This window comes from Octodon degus, unplaced genomic scaffold, assembly GCF_000260255.1.
Source record: "Octodon degus isolate 3935 unplaced genomic scaffold, OctDeg1.0 scaffold00018, whole genome shotgun sequence".
Taxonomy (NCBI): domain Eukaryota; kingdom Metazoa; phylum Chordata; class Mammalia; order Rodentia; family Octodontidae; genus Octodon; species Octodon degus.
The window spans coordinates 15,159,345-15,166,547 of NW_004524594.1; positions in this window are offsets into that span (position 1 = coordinate 15,159,345).

Sequence of the window (7,203 nt, forward strand, 5' to 3'; positions counted from 1 at the left end):
GGAATTGAGCTCAAGGCCTTGCACACACCAAGCACAACTCCACCACCAACCCCCAAGAAATCATTTTCAAAGTAGTTTCATCACTCAACATAAGGAGGAATATTGCCCAACAGAAAAGCTTTTGCTAAGACTTCTGGGTTCCCTTCGCTCGTTCTCTCACTCTCTCCTAACTCACCTGATAACGGCACTGGCCTAGTGCGCCCTCATGGTGCAGTTCAACATGTTCTTCTGTCCTTTAGTTCCTGCACATGGGCCACTGGTTCCAGAGATGAAAGCATTGAAGCCTTCACTTTTATTAACTTATAACATTTTAGAGTGGAAGTAAAAACAAACATTGATACTAAGACTGTATGAGCCACATCCCTACTCATCCTCATCTGCCTAGGACACTACTCCTTTCTAAGGAGGAATAAGGTATAATAGCCACCTTCTCTATCTACACTAAGGGAAGCCAGGCCTCAGCTCTTATGCATTAGAGGTATAGGCTCTATCCCACTCTGGCCTTTGCAAATGTCCCTTCTTCTATATGCATGAGTCTTCTTTCCTCTAGACCTAGAGCTACCTACCTACAAAGTTGTATGGTGGCCATACTCTCTGCAACACTCCACGAGGCAGCCCTTCAGTCAAAATAGCAGAATTCAAAATAGCTAGGATAGATATACAGCTACTTTCTCTTAATTCAATGAGAAGAAAGACTTGTACTAATAGTGTTTGTGGACAGGATATCATGTCTGCATTGTGTACAATGAATAACCACTAAGACAATAATATGCGATGTATTAATTATTGAAACTGTCCTACTAATCAGTTTTGAAACTGTCTCATTGTTGTTTCTCAATAAAATTATTTTTTTAAAAACCTAATCCCATCTCTCCTGTGGAAATGAACTCCAGAAGGAGACTTTAAAACCTGTGTCTAGGAGAAAAGGCACAAAGGGGGGGACATTCTCTAGCATGGCTTAGCATTGTCATCGAGGAAATAATCCTGCCGCCAGCCATTACAGCTGCATCATCTGCAAGAATGGGTGTTCCACAGGCAGAGCAGATGTTCCAAAGCTGCGTCATTTGTAAATATAGATGGGAAATGTGAATTGAAGATACAACTTCACTCAGTATCAGATTTGAGAGTAGTAGCAATTAGGCACGTTGATGATAATTTGAGCTGAAAATGCAAGGATGTTTTTTAAGTCTAAATGTAATTGCAGAAAAGACATTCTCGTCATTTTCATTCATTCATTCTCTCTCTCTGCTTCTTTCTCTCTCTCTCCTTCCCTTCCTCTCTCCTCTCTCCCTCTGTCCTTCCTTTCCTCTCTTCTTCAGTACTAGAGATCAAAACCAAGGCCTTTTCATGGAGCTACACCAACAACACTTTTTATTTTTTATTTTCACAAAGGATCTCCAAGTCACTAATATGCCCAGACTGAGCTTGAATCTGGGATCCTACTGCCGCAGTCTCCGGAGTGTGTATTACCACATCTGGCAGAAAACATATTTTCACATATAAAATAACTCTCCTCCTGCCTGGCACTACACAGAAGCAAAGTGAGCCAGTCCATGTGGGGGCAGCTCAAACATTCTATACCTTCATTTTGAAAGAGTTGTCATTTCTTCAGCCAAAGGAGAAATTAAAGGCTGGATTGAACACCAGTCAAGAAGGAAGCAGCGTTTTTAAGTAGTTATTATTCTCAGGAAGAAGTTTAGGAGAATAATAAAAAAGAAAAGGGTAATGGAAAGCCTTCATTTTCCTTTCCAATTTCAAGGAATTAGGAATAATGGCTTTGTATATCCCCTTCCCATAAGAAGGGTAAGAGGAAAAACGACTGGTAAATATGGAGATTTCAGTTTCTTATTCAGAGATAGCTAACTGCTTACATCCTCAGGGCCATATCCAACAGACTGGTAGTGGCTGCCCGTGAAGAGTCCTAAGTGCAGTTCCAAATCAACAGAAAGAGTGCTGAGATTGATTAGTAGGGTCTGCCATAAGCGCCGTATTTGCAGAATGGCAGCATGCAGGGCCAGCTAGTTAGCATCCTTGGACAAGGGAATTTTTAAAGTTTCTTCCAGCATTTTATCCAGATCCATTTATTTTCAGAAGGTGGAACCAGGGCCAAGAGTGGCTGATTTGTCCAGCAGGGCAGGGGGAGGGTTGTGTTCTTTCAGCCATGGTAACAGATGCATCGTGTTACTTTTCTAAAGCATCGACTGAGAAATACAGGACATAAATAAAATGAAGGGCAACAAAGGAGGTTAAGAAATGATTGAAGGACCAAGTGAAAACAAAGAAAATGCTAGAAAACTAACAGAAATGAGCCAGGAAGCAGACTTGCACTCCAATCTGCACTCCAGTTGCAATGCAAATGTTTCCACACCTGGTGAATGAATCAAAGATGGGGCAACTGCCTCACTGTCACTCCCCATCCCTGGGTATCTGTTCTCAGAGCCTGGGCCAAGCAGACTGCTAGCCGTGCAACTGTGGCTTCTTGGCCACAGATGCATGGACCAAGGGTGGCTATTATGGTTTGGATATGAAATATCTCCCCAAAGTTTCATGTGTTGGAAAGATGGTTGGATTGTGGGGGCACTGTTCACATCAGTAGATTTATTGACTAGTGAACTCAGTGGCTGAATGTTTTGGAGAGGTAAGGGCTGATCAGAAGAGGCAAGCACTGGGGGTGTGACCTGGAAGGGTGTATCTCTTTCCCCAGCTCTTCCCCTCTGTCTCTGCTTCCTGGTTGCCATGACAAGGGTAGCCTTTCTCCTACTGTGCCCCTCTTTCATCCTGTTCCTATCTTTCAACCAGCCAGTCACGGGCTGAAACCTGTGAAACCGATAGCCAAAATAAATCTCTCCCACTTGATGTTAAGGGTGTCTAATATTGGGTTCCAGTAACTAAAAAAGTAGCTAAGATACCCAAGAATTTGAAACTGGGAGCTGGAGATTTTTGTCTTTCAATAATGGGTTGCTTGACTTGAGAATGAATATAACAGAGGAAATAACACTTGCCCAGTATACATGGCAAAACAGGAAGTGCTGGTTTGAAGAAAAAAGAAGAAAACAGACGCAAGGAACTATGGGGTCAAGTGACCATGTGACTTTTAAAGGGGAGTTACGGAGATTACCAGCCTTGCATCTACGTTTTTGGAGGGACTAACTCTACTCCAAACCTCTGGGTTCCTTGAGATACCCTTGCATGTTTTCCAAAAGACAAGCTTTTGTGCTTCAACCAGCCATGTAGGATAAATTCCCTGCATGCAAAGGTGAGCCCCTGGGTACGTCAACTCAAGCATGTGGGTTCCATTTTTCACAGACACAGGAATACCACCAGTGAAGGAGGGGGAGATGAAAACCTGTAACCTGTTAAGAGATTTCATGTAGTCAAAAAATCTAATTCAGCATGTGAAACTTTTCAATAAAATCTTGTCTTTTATGAAGCAAGTAAGTATGATGGCAATATATCAAATTAAACAAGAGATTGGTACTTAGAATCTATTTCAATGGTTAGCTTCATAAACAAACAGGAAACAAGTTTATATTATAACTATGTATTTCACACCCAGCAACCCTGGAGTTTGGGCTGCAAAATCCTGAAAATCGGGCATCCATTTGCTTTTCACAAGTTACGAAAACTCCCAGATGGTGAAGCATTTTAAATCAACTGTAGGGGGAAAAATCAGTATCTTTCTCCTGAGCATGATTCTCAGGCTGCACAATTTGTTGGTTGGCACAAGAAGAGTTCATAAAACTGTGATTAAATAAAAACGCCAGGAAGTTCTCCAGCAAATCCTATTAAAAGAGTGCTCTATGGGCCCCTTGTCTGAAAGCAAAATGATCTGAAACCCTTTGAGAAGACAAAGCACTTCTAGGGGGCTTGGATTTTCAATAAAGACTTCCAAATTTGGAACAGAAACCAAGAACACTGAGAAAAATGCCTGTAGAGATGTCACCAAGGCCAGCACTGGTCAGCGCAGACTTGCAAAGTATGTGCCTTGCCCAGGGTTAATCAGCTTTCACCACAAATTCTGTATAATTTTTAAATTCAGGTGCAATTTTTCATTGCTTGAGGTTTTTTTGGTGATTCTACATAAAATACTACTTGCTTTTGTTATTTATTCTCCCTTTGATTTACTCTAAAATCAAGTTTAATGAGTAAGCGCCAAAGAGACAGGACTCTGGTGCTGTCCCAGCTTGTCTCAAGCTAGCAAACCAGATGTCTCAAGAGAGACATTTAGAATGAGGAGAGATTGTGTAGCTCATCCTACAATAATACTCAACCTTTGTAAATGAGATTCCCTTGGGAATGATACAAAGAGCCATAAAACCATCTTCCTTTGTCATTCACTTCCTTGGATACCGACCTCTCCAGCTACTTTAGATTGGGGCACGAAAATAATAATCTGGGAACAGTAAATACAATGGTACCTAAGTTCATGAACTCAATTTCCTCCACAATTCTATTTGCAAATTGAACTGGACTAGAACCGAATCAAATTTCCCCATAAGGTCAACATTGAACCTAATTGTTGAATTTGATTCAGTTTTTGTCCATCTGGGTTTGTGACTAGAATGATAGAGAGAAATGACTTCATGAACTCAGCTACTACTATAGTCTGGATTTTAATTTTTACATAGTAGAGGACCTTATGTAAGAAAAACAGCCAAAATGGTTATATGTCTTTCCACTGGTACTCAATAGTGCCTACAGAAGATATCATTTTGAGCATCAGACCACCACATAGCCCATTTTTCACCAAATGCCTTTAGCCTGTAGACATGAGTTTTGGTTACTACCCTATCCTTTTGCTGATTGGCCCAAGGCTAACCACTTGCCCCAGGGGAAGCCAATCACTTCTGCTCTCTAGAGCAGAAATCAGAAATTGGATTGTCTCTGAACCACACAGAGCTTTAGATAATTGTGTGCAGAACCCTGAACTCCATTCTGCTTACAAGTTGGTCTTTTCTATCATGGGTCCAAAAATAAGATTAGGAGTCCTCAGAAATGGGAATGAGAGAATTTGGTAGGAAATGGAATAGATGGGAGAGAGAAGAGAAGAGATAAACAGAACAGAAACAGAAATGGTTGTCTAGATAAGTCTGTTATGCTAATGAAATGCCTGAAAGAAGCTAGCCTAAAAAAAAAAAAAAAAAAAATTGGTTTAGCTCAACAGTTCTAGAGGTCTCAGGAATTAGCACTAGCATCCATTTGGCTATAAAAAAGTCTTGAAGACAGGAGCCCAAGCAAGAGAAAGAGATCGCATCACCAGGAAGCCAAAGAGAGTGATTCAGGGATTGGCTTTGCTCTTACACAACCTGCTTTTGTGAGTGGCAGGATTTCCAGGAGAACTACCTTAATCTTTTCCAAAGGCAACACCCTCAGCAAGACCTAACTACTTTCTGGTAGCTTCCACCTCTTCAGTTGTATATCACTTCTTAGCATCACCACCTGGAGGACCATACATCCATAAGTGAACCTTTTGAGGACATGCGCAAACCATGTCTAAACCAAGGCCCTGACCCTGGATTTGAAGATTTTGGGTCACTAAACTATGATGCACTTTTTCTCCTGGGTCCTATGCTGTACCTCTGCAGACTTCTCATAACATCCTTGTCCTTGATTCGGCTAGTATGAGTATTATTAGCCACCAAAGACTCCTGCAGAGAACACCAGCCACCCAAGCCTGGCATACAGTTATAAACCATCACCATTCCTACCTCAGGAAAAAAAAATGCCTATTTCTCTACAGTGAGATTCTATTCTCTACCATAGGTTTTTTTTTTTACTTGGTTTAAATATATTTATTTTATTTTCATTTTATTCCATGTTGGAGTATATCTGTAAACAGTGCAGTACACTCACAAATACCTCGTAAGAAAAATTATGCTTTGTCCTGAAGATGCTTAATGTGATTTTATTAAAAAATCTACAGACCAGAAAGAAAACTTCGCAGCAGACACTTCTGGCCCAGTATGTGCTGATGTTCATGGTCTCGTGTCCTGGATCAATAACACCACATAACCCAGGGAGATCTGGGGGAAGGAACTGGAGCCAAAGTGACACCAACAACTGTCGGTCACAGGTTCTCAAATTTCTCAAACTCCTGCAACTTGTCCCTAGCTTTCCTTTCTCTCTTCACTCTCACTGCATATGAACACACCCATGAGAATCCAACAGACACAGAATAAAACACCAGCTCTATACCTTCTCTCCCAGTGTGATGTTGGGCCAGTCTCCTCTCTCTGCACCTCAACATTCTCACCTATGAACTACCCTCATCACAGCCGATTTGAGAAACAAGAGACATAATGTATGAAAAGGGTTTAGAATGTTGCCTTGTGCAACATCTTTAACCTTTTTTAAAAAATTGTCTGTTGCATTGATTAATCATTATTGCTAGTGCGGTAGCATCAAAAAATAATGATTTAATAAAAAATGTCATCCACATTCAAAAGTATAATTGTTTGTAAAAATAACAAACTTGCTCCCAATGTGCTCAAGTTGTTAAAACTCCAACCAATTGGAGAAACGTCAGAATGTCTACATTTAATCAGTGGAGATGAGGGAAAGGAGAAGACAGGAGAAAAAAGGAAGGGGGGAAACTCATGTAAGTATATATACAGAATGGCTGAGGTGATTCTATTACTATTTCCATCAGTTTTTTGTAAGTAGCAGTCAATGTTTAAAAGTTTTACTTTGAAAATCTGAGCAACTACACTAAAGACAGCAATGTGCAATATAAAACCGCAGCTGAATACCTTTCATCTTAATCTTTTAAATGTGCACCATTTCTAATATCTTATCAATTATTATTACAACCTTTAAAATAAATTTAAAAATAAAGAGTAAAGAGGACGGGGAAAAAATAGGGTTTATTGAAAGGAAGAGTTGATTTTTTTTTTTTTTTTTTGGTGTAACTGGGGATAGAAATCAGGCCCTTGCGCTTGCCAGACAAACACTTATTCTACTGAGCTATCTCCCCAGCTCCAAGAGTTAATGTTTGATAGTCTGATCAGTCTTTCATACCTGTATCTGGTAATCTGAGCAATAATTTTTACGATACATAATATAATAACAATTGTTAATTTTCTACTCTTGATTTGAAGTTCTGTACCATTTGTATTGTCTTATGTTGCTTTGTTTCTGCCTTTCTTTTTGTTATCTGTTTTGTTTTTCCTCTTTAAAATAAAATTTTTTAAAAAGAATGTCTAT